Below are 17,925 nucleotides of genomic sequence, written 5' to 3' on the forward strand. Positions count from 1 at the left end.
GCAAGATCAGGACCTCCACAAGATGCTGATCCAGTGTCTGGTGTTTTGTAGCACTTGTGCATATTTCTTTTGCAGTACTTTTCACGTGCCATTAAAATTATTCACTCCTCTGCCTACCTTCCCTTGATGCACAGAGAATTCTACAAGACCAGAGGCAGTGTCTTTACCCTGGTCCTCTAGCCCAGTGCTTAGTACTAACAGGCCTTCAGTGTACATTTATGGAATGTTAAAGACTACACTGATAAAGTACTAAAACAATAACTGACCTAGGTCCCTGGGACATAGTAAGAATACACCAAATACTTTCTTCAGTGCCATGAAGGGCCATTATTCAGTTCTGAAGAGTCAAGCTAAAGCCTGTAATTTCTTGAAAGATTAAAGAGACTTCTTTTAGGAAATGCAGCTTCCTCCAGTAAGAGCGGATGCATTATGTGTTCTAATCTGCAATTCATAATCAGTCAGCATAGGAGCCCACGGCAACTTCCAAAGAAACCACTCTTTGAAGGAGCAGTACTCCAAGTTTTCCTAAGACATTTCTGAAGGATTTCCAGGAGGTAGTGAGCTCAGCCTAGGGTCATGATTTAATAACCTGTTTCCCAGAACTTTAGATTTTCCACCTCGGTCTCCACTTAGGAATTGCTTCTGGCCCCTCGTGAAAGCACTTGGCAGAGTTAATTGGGCCAGTTCAGCTTCTTGTCTGTCACACCCAGCACCTGCTACCAGCTTCTTCCTTAAGTGGCTGGGCCAGGGTCCTCTGGTCCCAAGAGAATAGCACCCACTTCTGCTTTTGGCCTCAGCACTGGCTGGCTGATTTGAGGTTCAGCACCACTTGACCGGGTGACAGGAAACAATGCTGAGGCTTGGTTTGAAGAGCCAACATGGCAGCTCCAGGGTCCATCACAGGGGTTTCAAAATGATGAGTTCAAAGATAACTTCTGGTTCCTCATGCAAATGTCATCCTATGTCTGAGGGGGCAGATGCCTGTATACATTGGCTGACATTCTCTTTCTGGAAATTGACAGCAGCTAATCCTAAGCATGTATTTTTGTACCAACTAAGTGCTTTATGAGCCCTAACTCATTTCATCCGCATGGCACCCCTCTGAGGTATGACTGTGACCCCCCACTTGACAGAAAGATAAGTAGGTTCTATAAGGTGAGGTGATGAGTCCAGGATCTCCCAGCTAGGTGGTGGTGAAAGCAGAGCTCTCACCTGCTGTCCCTTTCCAATTTCTCACTGAACTCTAGAGCTCTCACCTGCTACCGCTTTCCAGTTTCTCACTGCACTCTAGATTGTCTAAATAGAAAGAAACGGTGGACACCAACCAGATGCAGGGCTGCAAATTCCCACAGGGGCCAGGGGCCAGGCAGGAGACTAGAGGGCACAAGTGATGGGGCAGGCGAATGCGCAAATCGTAATGAACTGGAGAACACACCTGCCTAAAGGCATTCAAATTAAAACCAAAACACCACTCTGACTTCTGACTAGAGTTCACTTGTCATCATGTAACAGATGGAGCAACTGAGATCCAGGGAGGTGATATGAAAAAGGCACGGCAGTATGGTGAGATATTCAAGGGTTTCGGGGACAGCCAGTTCTCATTGGGAACTAAAGCTCTATCCCCTGCCAGCTGTGAGACTCTGGGCAATCCACTGCACCTCTCTGTGCCTTTCTTAGATGTAAAATGGAGATGATCTCTGCCTCACATCATTGCTGTGAAGATTAAGAGAAGTCAGCATATGCAAGATGCCCAGCCCTGTGTGTGACATTTATTTCAGGAAGATACCAAAGCCAAGTAAGATCTCTGGACACATCTTTTCCACAACCTACCTCCACTCCCAAGATGCCCTAAACTCACTGCCGGGAGTGACTGAGGTGGGAGAGATCAGGAAACGCACACTGATAACAGGAGCGACTTTGACACACAAAACAAGAACTGAAAGCCACCCTCATCTGGTACATGAAGGCCTACCTAGTTGAGGAGTGTGAGGCATTCCACATTTCCACTCTCCACCTCCTAGCAGGGACCACAAAGTCTAGGCACCTTCCTTCCAGAACATCACCTTCTCACCACCACCTTAGGAAAAAGGATGCCTTTTTTGATTAGCCCGAATCTCAAGATCCCAGCGGGGCTGGGATGAAGCAGAGGATGCCCTGGCCTTCCCACTGCCCATGCCCATGGGTGGGTCCATGGCAGCAACAGTCCACCTTCATGGGATGAAATGCTGGGGAAGACTGCAGCTTTAGAAGTGCCAAGAGACCCCATCTCTACTAAAAATACAAAAATTAGCCGGGTGTGGTGGCAGGCGCCTGTAATCCCAGCTACTCGAGAGGCTGAGGCAGGAGAATCCCTTGAACAAAAATGGGAGGCGGAGGCTGCAGTGAGCCAAGATTGCACCACTGCACTCCAGCCTGGGAGACAGAGCGAGACTCCGTCTCAAAAAAAAAAAAAAAAAAGAAGTGCCAAGGGCCTTTGAGAACCCTCCTGTTAACTGGGACGTTAATTCAAACAAATAGTTTCTAAATACCACAACTTCCTGAGGATTAAGGTCTCTGATGCCCTTAAAGAAAACAAAACAAACAAAAACAAAACAAAACAAAACAAAAACCTTAATTTGTCAAGACTTGGCACCTTGGAAACTCAAAATTCAAGATCTGAAGCCTTTTGCTTTTTTTTTTTTTTTTTTTGCACTCTGGCTGTGGCTATCCTTCCCTTGTGGCAGGAGAGGGTGGGTCTATGTTAAATGATGAAAGAGGGGCAAATAGAGGGATTTTCCCCCTTCTTCTCTCTCTTTCTAGCCAAACTAGGAACTAGGATGGTGGGCTTTAAGTTTAAATTAAGTTGTGTCTCCTTTGTACCTATGTGCCAGGCTTTCTACTAGGCAATGGGGCATAGTGATGGGCTAGACAGACACGCAGAGAAGGTGCAGATGGTCTAGTGGAGACATGGGGAATTGAAATTATGCCAGTAATTATGTAAATACAGTTTAGTTCAGGATAATATGAGAACATATAAGTAGATGGTTGTCCTCAGTCAATGGGGTTAGGGAATAATACTGACCATCTAGCGCTCTGTAAAGGGTTGAGCATAACATAGGGCCTAGTGCTTAAAAGATACTCAATAATGCCAATTCCTTCTTTCCTGTCTCCCCAAGTGTACGTGCTAGTGTACGCGTGTGCACATACACTTACCACTGAGACTTTTTCTTTCTCTTTCTTCAAGAACACCTAACCTGAAAAAGACCCATAAAAACTCAGAAGTAACTTAATGTTGCCTGTTTTATGTCTTCTTTTAACTGTCCTACAGGCACCCATTTTTAGCTACTCTGGGAAACTGAAAACCTAGGGTACTTTGCTCCTAAGGCGATAAGGGCCCAACACAAAGGGAAAAGAAATATGGGCAGTTCATTTCATACTGAATTTGGAAATACAGAGATCATCTAGTTTTGTCCCCTCATTAGGTACAAATGAAGAAACAAGACCCAGAGAGTGTGAAACACTTGCCCAAGGTGACAGTTTCCTTGGGTGACCCTTCTAATATATGGTGGCTTTTCGTTTAAGCTGAAATCTTCCCGTTAGCTGTAACTTTTCAAATAACCTGCTATCAGGGGAGGTGGGCTCCCACACACTGCAAGCCATCTCAAGCCACCTAGGAACCCTCAGTTCAGGGACCCACCAAGTAAGGGACCTGGGTACAACAAGGGCCCCCTCTTTTCCTCTCTACAGAGTAGCTTGCTTAGTTTCAAACCCTGAAAACAGACACCAACAAATAAAACGCCTAAGGGCTTACATGTCCTGTTTATATTCCAGGCATAAACAGCAAATTTTTAAAAGGAAGCAATAAAAAGATCGCAAACCCAAGGTTAAAGATTTCCAACCCCTTTCCATCTTGGAGTTTTCCACACAGCTCCTGCAGCACTGGGTTTATATGTGATAAATTCACGAAGTCTGACCGTATCTGTAACTGAAATTTAACACAACAATCATATTCCTGAGGGGGAAGATAATAGGGAATTTTCACTACTTGCAGAGACTTTTCTTTCTAGAATGTTTAAAAATTATTATACCACCTTTGTAATCAGAAAAAAAGAAAGCATTTTACAAACACGAATTTCTTAGGGAAGATTTATTTCTTCACCTGTATTTGGAGCAAGGAGCTGCTTTTAAAGCTCTGAATACTCTGTCAAAGTTCTTTGGGTAAAAATGACACAGCATCTGAATGGAGCCCATCTGTGAGACTTGAGGCTCCGACTAGCCTTAGGCAGTTTCAGACAAGGCCATAATTTTCAGAGCAAGCTCACATATATCATTATATAAAAATAGACATTTTGTGGCCAACAGGCTGGAAAGCAAGTTCTCCAGAGAGCTCTGCCTCCAAGCTCTGCTTCTCCGTGGGGGTGTTGGGCAGGGGAGGAGAGTAAAGTTCTACTTACAAGACCAAAGTTTCCTCAAAATCCAGTGGTTCTCAGTCAGAAGCGGAGGCAGAATTTAAGAAACCAGGATTCAAGGTTAGCAGTCCAGACCTGTGGTGCAGGCAGGATTCTCACTCTACCCTCCTCTCTGTCTCTTCCCCGTGTCTCCTAAATGAAAAGCACTTTGAGGTTTTAGTGGGTGTTTCCCATGTCTCTGGCCAAGTAAGTCCCCATTTGTTGTAATCCAATGCTCAGCCTGATGATGTCAACCACACAACTCACTCGCTCAGTTTCCACCTCTCTGTCCACAGGAGAGATCCATTTCCTTTGGACAATGAGCCAGGGGGTTGTAACTGCATCCCAGGCCACCACGCTTGCCTAACATCCTTCCTTCAATTTTCAACCCTACAGCTTTAGTGACAAAAGGCTTCCTATCCACTCACTGAGCCAGGGTTCCTGGGTAAATTCCTTTGCTTCTTAGTGGGTTGTCTGCTTTCCCGTGTGTTTAATTCCTTTCTTTGGTATATAATATACCAGTTATGGTGGAGATCTTCACCCCACCCCACACCCATCTCTTTCTTCCTGCCCAATTTTCCAAGTTGTTTCATTTCTCCCAGGTCTCCTAGGTACATGCTGGGCACAGTACATGAGTTTGTCCTTCATGTAGGGGAGGTGATGTGTGCCCCCGGGGAAGGCTTGGAAACAGCACTGGTCTGTCCCCTGGGGAACTGGGTTCCGGTCTTGGTCAGGGCTTCAACTGAATGAATGACCTCAAGCAAGTCACATCCCTCTCTGGACCTCAGTTTCCCTATCAACAAAATGCTGGCTTTGGTGCTTTCCACTTCTGAGATTCAATGACTAAAAATCAGTGACTGGGGAGCTTATCAACAAATGCATTATAGAGCATTTTACTACAAGCTACCCAACTCTATGCTTGAGGGAAGGAAGAACCCTGGAGAAGTAGAGGCCACTGCCCAAGATGCCAGGCTCAGCTGGGCACCTTTAACCCCCTTTATGAAGGAGATGAACAGATTCTCTGGGAGTAAAACCAAAAGAATTCACTGAACAAGTCCTTAGGGACACGCAAAGCAGCAGCATAAACTACAAGATAAGACAAATAAGTAAGAGGCTGTAAGTGTCCTTAGGGACCAACATGGAACAGCAGTGGTTACCAGAGATCATTTCTTGCATTTGGAGAGTGCTTGATGGTAAAGACAAAGAACATCTCTCTACTTTCGTGTACAATGGGAAGCAAGGTGACATGCATAGTGGTTAGGAACATCATTTGGGAGCCACAGATGTGGATCTGAGTCCTGTGTGACTTAATTTCTCTGAACTTCAGTTTTTTTAACTGTCAAGTGGGATACTAGTGCCTCTGTTTTAGGATTGTGAGAATTAAAAAACACATGTAAGGAAACTGAAAGTATTTGGTACATACTAAGTATTGAATAAATGTGTGCTCTCATTGTACATCATCTCATTTGATTCTCATAATATCCTTAGGAGAATTAGATAAGTGCTATGAGGCTACATTATTAATCTCTCCTTCCTGGATAAGAAGACGTATACAGGCCGAGCGTGGTGGCTCACGCCTGTAATCCCAGCACTTTGGGAGGCCGAGGCGGATGTTCACAAGGTCAGGAGATCGAGACCATCCTGGCTAACATGGTGAAACCCTGTCTCTACTAAAAATACAAAAAAATTAGCCAGGCGTGGTGGTGGGCGCCTGTAGTCCCAGCTACTTGGGAGGCTGAGGCAGGAGAATGGCGTGAACCCGGGAGGAGGAGCTTGCAGTGAGCCGAGATCACGCCACTGCACTCCAGCCTAGGCGACAGAGCGAGACTCCATCTCAAAAAAAAAAAAAAAAGACATATACAGAGAAGTTAGGTGACATGCCCAAGGTCACACAGCTCAAAACGAAAGGGACAGAATTAGAAATGAAGCCTCAACTCCTAACTAGGTCAGCACACATGCCACACACATGCCAATGCCAATGCCATTTCTCAAAATGGTTGCTGCCACCAGCCTGGGAAAAGAAACACTCAGGCCACTAGGTCAGAGACGCTGCTCTCCTTGCTTTGCTACCCAAATCCTGTGTGGCCTGAAGCAAGACTGGGCTCCAGCTAACTCTCAAAAGGAGCAGATCTGATCTGTTTCAATGCCACTTTGATGGTGATGGGAAGGTAGGACCAGAGCTCTACTGGGAAAGTGGCTCTCTATAGGTAAGGAAGAGGCTGTGGTAGTTTGTGGTTTAACAAGAATTTTTATTAGTTCTCAGAAAACACAGATGCTTATCAGAAAACACCCAAGAAAACAGGCTATATTAGGAGGGAGTTTGCCAATCTGAAGGCTTTTCAACAATGTGACATAGGACTGCTGTGGAATAAAAACCACAACAGCCTGGCCGGGCGCAGTGGCTCATGCCTGTAATCCCAGCACGTTAGGAGGCCGAGGTGGGTGGATTGCCTGAGCTCAGGAGTTTGAGACTAGCTTGGGCAACACGGTGAAACCCCGTCTGTACTAAAATACAAAAAAAGTTAGTCAGGCATGGTGGCGTGTGCCTGTAGTCCCAGCTACTTGGGACGCTGAGGCAGAAGAATTGCTTGAACCCGGGAGGCGGAGGTTGCAGTGAGCCGAGATCGCACCACTGCACTCCAGCTTGGGCGACACAGTGAGACTCCGTCTTTAAAAAAAAAAAAAAAAAAAAAAAAACAACAAAAAACAAAAAAACCACCAGCCTGGTAACCCACAGTGAGCAGCTGTTCACAGCTCAGAGAGATCTGGGCTTCCTTCTAGTCCCTAGACCTTCTTGCTGTGCCTTGGTTTCCCAGTGTAAAATGAGAAGAATAATAGCCTTACTCTCCAAGGTTCCTGTGTGGGTTATGTGCCTGGCACATACTATACATTGAAAAATACTTGAATACTTCTTGTCTAATTCTGACCATTTCATCATCCTTTGCCCTAATGGTGATGTGACAATGAAATAAAGTCAAAGATTGGTCGGGAAGTCAAAAGGGTCCTGTATTTCTCCAGAATGTCAGGATGAGTAATGAACAAAAGCCCACCCAGAGCTGTCAGGCCTGTTCTCAGCAGCAACACTCAGTTTGGAGGGACTGGAGGTCAGGGCCATTGTTTGGCTGAGCCTTTATTCCAGAAGCCTGAGTAGGCGTCAGGAAATGAGGCTGGGCGCTTGAGATGGGTGCTTTGAATCATGTTTTGTTACTTGAATAAAAATAATAGTAAGGAGCCCATTCATAAAAACAACATCATTTTCTTCAACAACACGTACTCTGTATCACTTCCCTTGTGAACTGAGTAATTCTATGTCTGTGACAGAATCCCGGAAGACAAAACCATAGCAACACTGGCAAATTCATTTCTTCTTATAACTGACAATACTGGACACACTTATGTGGGCTTGGGCCAAGCTGTGCGCTGAGCACTCTATAAACACCACTTCATGTCATCCTCACAATAATCAGGTGCAGGAGGCATTATTAATATTCACATCTTACAGCTGTAGCAACAGATGCATGGTGAGCCGACCAACCTGCTCAAAGGCTCACGGGAGCAAGGGGCAGAGCCTGCGCTCTAACTAGGGACCGCGTGGTGCCAAGTCCTCAATCCACAACCCCCTTGCACTACCACCTCCTAAAGGGCTTCCCTTCAGGAAACTTGGCTGTTTTTCACAGACAGCAGTATCAGCTCCGTTTGAGGATGAGGGAAACTTTGGCTGTTTAATTCCACCCTCTACCCCCAGTTTAGAAGGGGTCTCTCCTTCCTCTGAATTTCCTTAGTATTCTCTGTTTCTCTCTTAAGAAACATACCCTTTTCTCCGTTGACACATATTTATTTGGGGGCAGGTCTTTTTTCTCTGCCAGAATCCTAACTTTTTAAGGAAAAGATCTGTGTCTAATTTAGCAGCATTTTGTACATATTATGAGATACTTATTAAAATAAGGAAATCTATAAACAAACCCCAAAACTATTATTGGATATTTACCATATGCCAGGTAATATTCTGTTTATTTTATTTATTTATGTTGTAGAGACGGGGGTCTCGCCATATGCCCAGGTTGGTTTTGAACTCCTGATCTCAAGTGATCTGCCTGCCTTGGCCTCCCAAAGTGTTGGGATTACAGGTGTGAGCCACCGTGCCCGGTCGTATTCTAACTGCTTTATATAAATTACCTCATTTAATCCCATAAGGATCTCTATGAGGTAGGTATAATTATTATCCCTGCCTGACACATAAGAAAATCACAGGCACAGACTGATTAATTTGTTTGGGCACAGTGTTAGTCCATTTGCATTGCTATAAAGGAATACCTGAGGCTGAATAATTTATGAAGAAAAGAGGTTTATTTGACTCACGGTTCTGCAGACTGTATAAGAAGCATGGCACCAGCATCTGCTTCTGGTGAGGCCTTAGGAAGCTTTTAGACATGGTAAGAGGGAAAGGAGAGCCAGAATGTTGCATGGCAAGACGGGGAGCAAGTGTGAGAAGGAGAAGTGCCAGGTTCTTTAAACAACCAGGGCCAGGCACGGTGGCTGACACCTGTAATCCCAGCACTTTGGGAGGCCAAGGCAGGCAGATCACCTGAGGTCAGGAGTTCAAGACCAGCCTGGCCAACATGGTGAAACACCGTCTCTACTAAAAATACAACAATTAGCTGGGCGTGGTGGTGCACACATGTAGTCCCTTGCATTTTTTTTTTTTTTTTTGAGATGGGAGTCTCAGGCTGGAGTGCAGTGGCACAATCTCGGCTCACTACAAGCTCCGCCTCCAAGGTTCACACCATTCTCCTGCCTCAGCCTCCCGAGTAACTGGGACTACAGGCGCCCACCACCACACCTGGCTAATTTTTTTATATGTTTAGTAGAGATGGAGTTTCACCGTGTTAACCAGGAGGGTCTCTATCTCCTGACCTCGTGATCCGCCCAGCTTGGGCCCCCAAAGTGCTGGGATTACAGGCATGAGCCACCATGCCTGGCCAAAATAATTTTTTTTTAATTAAAAAATAACCAGTTCTCACTTGAACTAACCAAACAAGAACTCACTCATTACAGCAGGGAGGGGATCACGCCATTTATGAGAGATCTGTACCCATAACCCACACACCTCCCACCAGGCCCCACTTCCAATACTGGGGTTCACATTTCAACATGACATCCAACAGCTATCCATCAATATAGTTAGACATCCAAACTATATTAGCTAGCAACTGATGGATATCTGTTGAAGGAGTATATGAATAAAAAAATTCTGGCCACCACTACCCACTTTCTAGTCCACACAGCTGCTATACGGTGCAATCGCTCATCACCCTATCAAAGGCAGGTTTCAGCTGTCATATACCATTTCCAACTCACTTATTCACTATGCCATGCAGTTAGAAGGTCCATATTTTTTCTAGACAATTAATTGAGAAGTATATTGATTGAGATTTACGAATAAAAGTAGATTTTCTTTCCAATTATAATCATAATGCTTATTGTAAAAAGATAAGAAAATACAGAAGAACAGGAAAAAAGGAAGGAGAACAATACGTCGTCTCACCACAATCCTGGTGTAAGGCCCCAGAGAAGGAACCACACTTACACTTAAAACAATGTTCTTGGTCAAGCGCGGTGGCTGATGCCTGTAATCCCAGCACTTTGGGAGGCTGAGGCGGGCAGATCACTTGAGGTCAGGAGTTCGAGACCAGCCTGGCCAACATGGTGAAACCCCATCTCTACTAAAAAAACACAAAAAAATTAGCTGGGTGTGGTGGTGCACACCTATAGTCCCAGCTACTCAGGAGGCTCCCAGCTACTCAGGAGGCTGAGGCAGGAGAATTGCTTGAACCTGGGAGGCAGAGGTTGCAGTGAGCTGAGATCATGCCACAGCATTCCAGCCTGGGTGACAGAATGATAATCTGTCTCAAAAAAAAAAAAAAAAAAAAAACCACACACACACACAATGTTTTGAAATCAGAAACTTAAGTCATTTTTGGGGGGTGGGGAATCAAACTCACAAAAGATGACTAAGACATTGCTCAACGTATTTTTTTGGTTTTGGAGTACACGTGGCTGCTTTTTCTTCAGGGTTTGGTGTCCTGAGGATCCACTTTGTGGTCCCTTTTGAAATGCTGATTTGGTGTGTCTGAAGGAGAGCCGGAAGGAGAAGAGAAGCCTGACTCCAGTGATTATGTCGATAGAAACTGGATGGGTTCACAGGATATCACAGTGTCCCCTCCCTGCCTTTTTTCAAACCACTTCCCACCAGCTTGAGATAAGTTTCCAACTACAGCTGTTTTGGGAGAGATGGACCTTCACTTAAACAGTGACCTTAACTTTAAACAGTCTTGGACTCATTGATTTTTGCAGCTGAAAAGAGCATGTGGTCTCCTCATTTTAGGGGTGAGGAATGCCAGATCCAGAGAAGGCAAGGGACTATCCTGAGGTAGTACAGCCTGGTGCTCCAACAGGAGAAGGTTTGAGACTCTCACTTGCTACTCTCTATTGGTTTCAGACTCTCACTTGCTACTGCACTTTGAAATACAAATTTGAAGGGCTCTTCCCTCTTACTTTGGTTAACTCCTATTCAGCCATCAGATTTCAGATTAAATGTCACTTCCCTAGGGCGCCCTTTTCTCTGAGCCACGTTAGCTCCCCCTGCTGTACTGGTCTCATGGTACTCCTATGTCTCTTAACATATTTATAAGTACACGTTCCATGTGTTTCCCACCAGACTGTAAGCTCCACAAGGTCAACAGTGTGTCTCCCTGGTTCACTGAATACATCTATCCCAAGCGCCTAGAAGAGTGCCTGGCATAAAATAGGAAACTCAATAAATATTTTCTAAACACACACACACACACACACACACACACACACACACACACACACACACTCTACTTAGTCCAGTCTATGGTAAAACATTAACATACTTTTTGTAAAAAGCACGTCTTCTGAACTACAAATTGGGCCTTCTTGCTGAAGGAAGGATCATTAGAGAACAAGGGATTTCATTTCCAATAATTTCCGGAAGATAGAAAAAGTTCAGAGAGGTATGACAACAGAAGCTGAAGTTTGGAGCACAAGGACAAGAAAGCACCATTGGAAATGAGAGACAAGGAATGGTGCAGGACCCCAGGGAGGCTCTGGACTTGAAGGCAGGCGTCGAGAAGATTCAGAAGGGCCAAAAAATTAAGGGATCCACTGAAGGTCCTGTGCCAGCCAGCTCCTCTATCCCATACCTGCAGCACACAGAGGGCCCAAAAGCTCTGCAGAACCACAGCCAAAGACAGGAGGCCTCTTTAAATAAATTGAATGAACTGCCTAGGATTGATCTAGGGCTTCTAGTAAGAGACTGGCCTCCTTATGCTAACATGTGAAGGGCCCTCAGTCTAACTGCTGCTCCTGCTCATGTGCCCTAAAGCATCTTCCACTTAGTACCTTAGTACCCTTCCAGTACCCAGCAGCTTCCCGGGCAGGGCAGAGACCTATGGGACAAACAGATGAACTGAGACCTATCCCATTAAAGAAGTCTTTTATTATTGACTGTGAATGGCCAAATAAAGCATGACAGGACGTCTGATCAAAACCAGCTGCATGACAGGAGTTTGAGACCAGCCTGGCCAACATGGCAAAACCCCATCTCTACTAAAAATACAAAAATTGGCTGGGCATGGTGGCAGGTGCCTGTATTCTCAGCTACTCAGGAGGCAGAGGCAGGAGCATCGTTTGAACCCGGGATGCAGAAGTTGCAGTGAGCCGAGATCATGCCACTGCACTCCAGCCTGGGTGACGGCCAGACTCTGTCTCAAAAATAAAAATACAAAAATTAGCCAGGCATGGTGGCGCATGCCTGTAATCCCAGCTACTTGGGAGGCTGAGGCAGGAGAACTACTTGAACCTTGGGAGGTGGAGGTTGCAGTGAGCTGAGATGGTGCCACTGCGCTCCAGCCTGGGCAACAGAGTGAGACTGTCTCAAAAACAAACAAAAAACTGATGAGTCAAGAAAAAGCAGCATGGTAATGTGAGGTCCTTGTTTAGATCTGACTGGAACTAAAAAAATAACTTATGAGTTAAATGGAGATCACTGCTAATAATAAAGGATTATTAATTTTTTTATGTGTGATAGTAGTGTGGTTATATTTTTAAAAGAAGTCCTTATTCTCTTAAAAGTATACGCTAGGCTGGGCATGGTAGCTCACGCCTGTAATCCCAACACTTTGGGAGGCCAAGGCAGGTAGATCACCTGAGGTCAGGAGTTTGAGACCAACCTACTATGGTGAAACCCTGTCTCTACTAAAAATAAAAAAATTAGCTGGGCATGGTGGCGTGCGCTTGTAGTTCCACCTGCCTGGGAGGCTGAGACAGGAGAACTGCTTGAACCAGGGAAGTGGAGGTTGCAGTGAGCCAAGATTGTACCACTGCACTCCAGCCTGGGCGACAGACTGAGACTCCATTGCAAAAACAAAAACAAAGACAAAAAAAAAAAAACGCTGAAGTAATTACTGATAAAATGATGTCTAGAATTTACTCCAAAATAATCTAGTGGCAGGGGAAAATGGCTACCAGCACAGATGAAAAAAGACTGGTCATGGGTTTTTGATTTTTGAAGCCAGGTAATGGGTGGTACATGCGGATTCATTACACTATTCTTTCTAGTTTTGTACATGTTTCAAAATTTCTGTAATACAATTAAAAAACATATCTCAATAAGCATATTATTTAGACATAGAGAGATAAATGCTAGATCAAACGCCTAAAAGGATCAAAAGTATATGCTCTTGGGAGCAGGATAGGAGGAAGGGTAAAGAAAGGGTGGGGGCAGGGAACAGATGGTTTTTATTATAAATCTTTTATGATATTTGACCTTAAAAAAGACTAACACAAACTATGTGCGTGTACCATTCTGACAAAAACAAAATTCATTTAAAAAAGGAAATAGGAGTAACATGATTTAGAGAAATAGAAGTAACCACCAAAAGAAGTAAAAGCAGAAAAATAAAATGGCTGCCTCAGGGTGAGGAGGTAAGCAGGAGACAGATGCCTTTCTGGACTCAGAGATTTTTTTAAAAAGTCATATTCATGTATTACTTGGATTTTTTAAAGTTAGCTATTACTATCAGTTGCTACTATCCGTTACTAGCAGGGCCTTTTGCTAATCTCTACATCTATAAACTGAATACTTCCTCAGGTTTAGAATCCTAAATCACCCACAGTGAATATCTCCACATTAAGTGTAATAATAACAATTATTGCTATTAAACTATTGTTTGCCATTTGTCAGTGCTTTACATATGTTATTTCTAATCCTTCTAACACTCCTGCAAGGCAAGTATAGATGTTCCCATTTTACAGATGAAAAGGTTGAGGCTGAGAGACATTAGCCATTTGCTTGAGGTCACAGTGTGGGTGAGGCCTGTGAGACTCAAACGCCAAGCTCCTTCCGTTACCCTACTTCTCCTTTGCATTCCGTTTGTTCGGTATAGTCCAGAAAGCACCTTTACATAAATTTTCTCATCAACCCCAAGAAACAGGAGGGACATGACTATCCTTACTTGACAAATGAAGAAATCAAAGCTGGGAAAAGTTACATAACTTGCGCAAGAATCCAGGCTCCTGATCCTTAATCTAGTATTCCTTCTACCATTCCTTATGTCCTCTCAACAACAAAATGTTAAATTAGTCATAATCTCCTCATGGGCATTTGACATAAGAGTCACTGCACATGAATGCAGCAATGCAGCTGAAGCAGGAATTTTAAAAAGAGAGAGAGGGGGAGACATTTTTTCCAAAGGAAATACACTAATAAACCATGGAATGTCCTCAGTTGCTCTAATGACAGCATGTTGCTTGAGTCCTTAAAGGGACTCTTGAAATGTCAGCAGCCTGCCTGCCTGGCACAGAGCAGATGAGTTGCTGGCACAGGCAGCCTGCAGCAGTTCTGACAACCAGTGCCACTCTACTTAGTTCCAAAGAAAGAAATGAGCCATGCGTGCCTCTGCCCTGAAAAAAGAACTTCTGTGCTTCCCAAATCTACTTCAGTCAACAGCCATCGGGCCCCAGGGCTTTTTAATAGTTGCCAGGAATCTTCTTAGATCAGTGCTACTCATCAGAGCAGAGGCATGTTTATGAAACTGTACCTCAGGTTGCATAGGGGTGAGAGCCAAACGTGGGATAACTAAAGAGGGTGAACATGTGACCCTTGGTCATCTCAAGTCAGGGTAGTTGAAGCTCTCCCCACAAGAGAAGCAGCCCAAAATTTGGGCACAAGAGCCTTGAGCCTGGTATAAGATGCTCCTCAGTCTGTGCTCGCATCTGAACAATGGCCAAGCAGCAGTTAGGGAGAAGAGGCTGTTTACTTGAGTTCAAACTATTTATAGCACCAGCAATCTGCACATATTTGGATGACAAATCTCTGGGCTTCAAGTAAGTGGTGCTTTGCTCCTGGACAATTTCATCAAACACACTCCCTCCCCACGCCACCCCCAGTCCCCCTCACTAACACATGTTGCCCTCAGGATGTTTTATTTAAGTTGCTGAATTTTAAAAGATTATAAAAAGAAACCACATTTTAAGAACAAGTGACTTTTAATCCATTTATTTCCAAGTTTGAACTACATATTTTCTTTAAGGCTTGAATCAGAAATTAAATTATAATACGTGTATATTCTATAAAAATATACATTTGCCCCATACATGAACAAAACAGTAACTGAATGATGTCTGTAATTTAACACGTATATTGACCTGGCGTGGTGGCTCACGCCTGTAATCCCAGCACTTTGGGAGGCCGAGGTGGGTGGATCACTTGAGGTCAGGAGTTGGAGACTAGCCTGACCAACATGGTGAAACCCTGTCTCTACTAAAAACACAAAAAAATTAGCCGGGTGTGGTGGTGGGCGCCTGTAATCCCGGCTACTGGGGAGGCTGAGGCAGGAGAATTGCTTGAACCCGGGAGGCAGAGGTTGTAATGAGCTGAGATTGTGCCACTGCACCCCAGCCTGGGCAACAGAGCGAGACTCCGTCTCAAAACAAACAAAAACATGTATATTGTTGTGAAGATGCTGAGGCCTGCTCAAGACCTACAAAGAGAACATTTCTACGATGATTAAAGGCTTTCAGAACAGATCCACAAACAATGTGTAATCATATACACATTACAAACAAAAGAGGTCTTATTACCTATGGAAGCAATGGTATTGTACAGTGTTCACCAATGCCCATTGCCCCCACTGCACGCCATACAGGAAAAAGGTTCAACTGTAACAAACACATGTGCAGAGCCTTCTGCACAGTTTTAACTCACAGAAGGTGTTACAGCCTTAACAATGACTTTGTTTGGAAAAACCAGTCTACCCTAAAAGCTGCCTTGTTTTTATAGCAAAAGCATTGCTGCTCTGAATCTTGCATCTCCCCTGACCCAGGCATTGCCTAATTCTAAAGACAAAAAAGTGCTTGTTAGTTAACATGCATGTTGGCGGCTTCCAGTCCTACAATGCAGGCAGGATGTGGTGTAAAGAAAAAGGTCAGTAAAATGAAGACAAAGGTTTATAGTACAATGGGTGATGGCAGACAATTAACATAGGGAGAGGAAATAGAAGAGATTCCTAAAAGGGACTTACATGTTTTCTTATCTTTTCCCTCTGCCAGTAAAGCTCATTAGAAGGTCCCTAAGACAATCTTTGAACAACCACTTTTTTTAAACATCAGGAAAAAAGTTCTGGTCATGGTAAAGAAAAAGAGGCATGTCTATACATAGAATGTAAATTATTTAAAAATTTTTTCAGGTCACTTTGTCATTATTATTATTATTCTTTGAGTCTCACTCTATCACATAGGCTATAGTGAGAGCACGATCTCAGCTCACTGCAACCTCCGCCTCCTGGGTTTAAGCAATTTTCCTGCCTCAGCCTCCCAAGTAGCTGGGATTACAGGCCTGCACCACCGCATCCGGTTAATTTTTGTATTTTTAGCATAGACAGGGTTTCACCATGTTGGCCAGGCTGGTCTTGAACTCCTGGCCTCAAGTGATCCACTCACCTCGGCCTCCAAAGTGCTGGAATTACAGGCGTGAGCCACAGTGCCCGGCCTAATGCATGTAATGTTTGATCCCATGTTGTTATTTCTAGGAATTTTTGAATTATAAAACTATCCTTATCATTGAGACCTTAGCTGTCACTTCTTCAGAAAAACTTTCCCAAGCCACCCAACCTAAAATAACCACCATCTACCTATCACGTCACTTTCTGTTAAGCGTCCATACAGCACCACTTTTGTTGTTGTTCATTCATTTCTTTACTGCCTGTCTTTCACTGCTGCCTCCTCCTGTTCCACATTAAAATATCACTTCTGTGAGATGAGGGGCCTGGTCTGTCTTGGACACCATTCTTCCTAGGTGCTGCACACTAGCCAGGGACATTGCAGCATCATCTCATTTAATCTTCACAGCCATATGAGGTTTCTGTTATCCTTCCACTTTAGAGATAGGCAAACTGATGTACAGTTTCATTTTAGTGAGTGGCCAGTAAGTGGCAGTCAGAATCTAAATACTGGCATGTATGACGACAAAGTCTACACTCTAAACTACCTCTCTCAAGATGATACAAAAGTTTAAATAGTTTAAATGTGCACACTTTTTAAACCAAACCATCCTAGTTGTGGAAATGTATTAAATGAAGATGATCACACAAGAACACATAATTAGATACATCTTATTTATTGCATACAACTTATCATAGCAAATACTGGAAATGTTTAGGCAAGTCACCAGTTAGCCATAAGGTTCAAGTTTACATTTTGGTAAACAAGGGCCCCCATCTCAGACACCATGAGGATTTAATGAGACTATGCATAGTACCTGGCTCACAGTCCATGTTTTGTTGTTACTGATATATTTATTGATTCATTCGAGACAGGGTCTTGCACTGTAACTCAGGCAGGAGTGCAGTGATATCATCATAGCTCGCTGTAACCTCAAACTCCTAGTCTCAAGTGATTCTCCCACAACTCAGCCTCCGGAATAACTAGGACTACAGGCACGCACCACCATTCCTGGCTAATATTTTTCATTTTCTGTGGAGACAGGGTCTCACCATGTCGCCAGGCTGGTCTCAAACTTCTGGTCTCAAGTAATCCTCATGCCTTGGCCTCCCAAAGTGCTGGGATTACAGGCGTGAGCCACTGAGCCCAGCCTACATTTAAATCTCCAAAAGGATATACAATATACCAAATTGTATATCTCTGGACAGCAGGATTACACAGGGAGTGTGAGATATGGCAAGGCTCACACCTGTAATCCCAGCACTTTGGGAGGCTGAGGCAGGCGGACCACTTGAGGTCAGGAGTTCAAGATCAGCCTGACCAACCTGGTGAAACCCCATCTCTACTAAAAATACAAAATTAGCCTGGCGTGGTGGTGCATGCCTGTAATCCCAGCTACTGGGGAGGCTGAAGCAGGAGAATCTCTTGAACCCGGGAGGCAGAGGTTGCAGTGAGCCGAGATCGTGCCACTGCA

The 17,925-nt window shown here is 44.2% G+C and overlaps 1 protein-coding gene across 7 annotated transcripts in view; it reads right to left on the reverse strand.

The window, feature by feature from the left end:
- PKIG (cAMP-dependent protein kinase inhibitor gamma) overlaps window positions 1–17,925 on the reverse strand; it is a 90,150-nt gene that overhangs the window by 32,519 nt on the left and 39,706 nt on the right. For 2 of the 7 annotated variants that reach the window (XM_055266434.2, XM_063633557.1), the window contains exons 2-3: window positions 4,434–4,580; window positions 1,973–2,077 (exon numbers count right to left, since the gene is read on the reverse strand). The exons of 3 other annotated variants lie outside the window; for them this stretch is intronic. The gene's annotated coding sequence lies outside the window, so the exon portion shown is untranslated. Of the gene's footprint in view, window positions 1–1,972; window positions 2,078–4,433; window positions 4,581–17,925 lie in introns of those variants that run through there. 2 more of the 7 variants (XM_055266433.2, XM_055266436.2) reach the window with 1 other exon arrangement.

The sequence above is a fragment of the Symphalangus syndactylus genome, chromosome 24, assembly GCF_028878055.3.
Source record: "Symphalangus syndactylus isolate Jambi chromosome 24, NHGRI_mSymSyn1-v2.1_pri, whole genome shotgun sequence".
NCBI lineage: Eukaryota > Metazoa > Chordata > Mammalia > Primates > Hylobatidae > Symphalangus > Symphalangus syndactylus.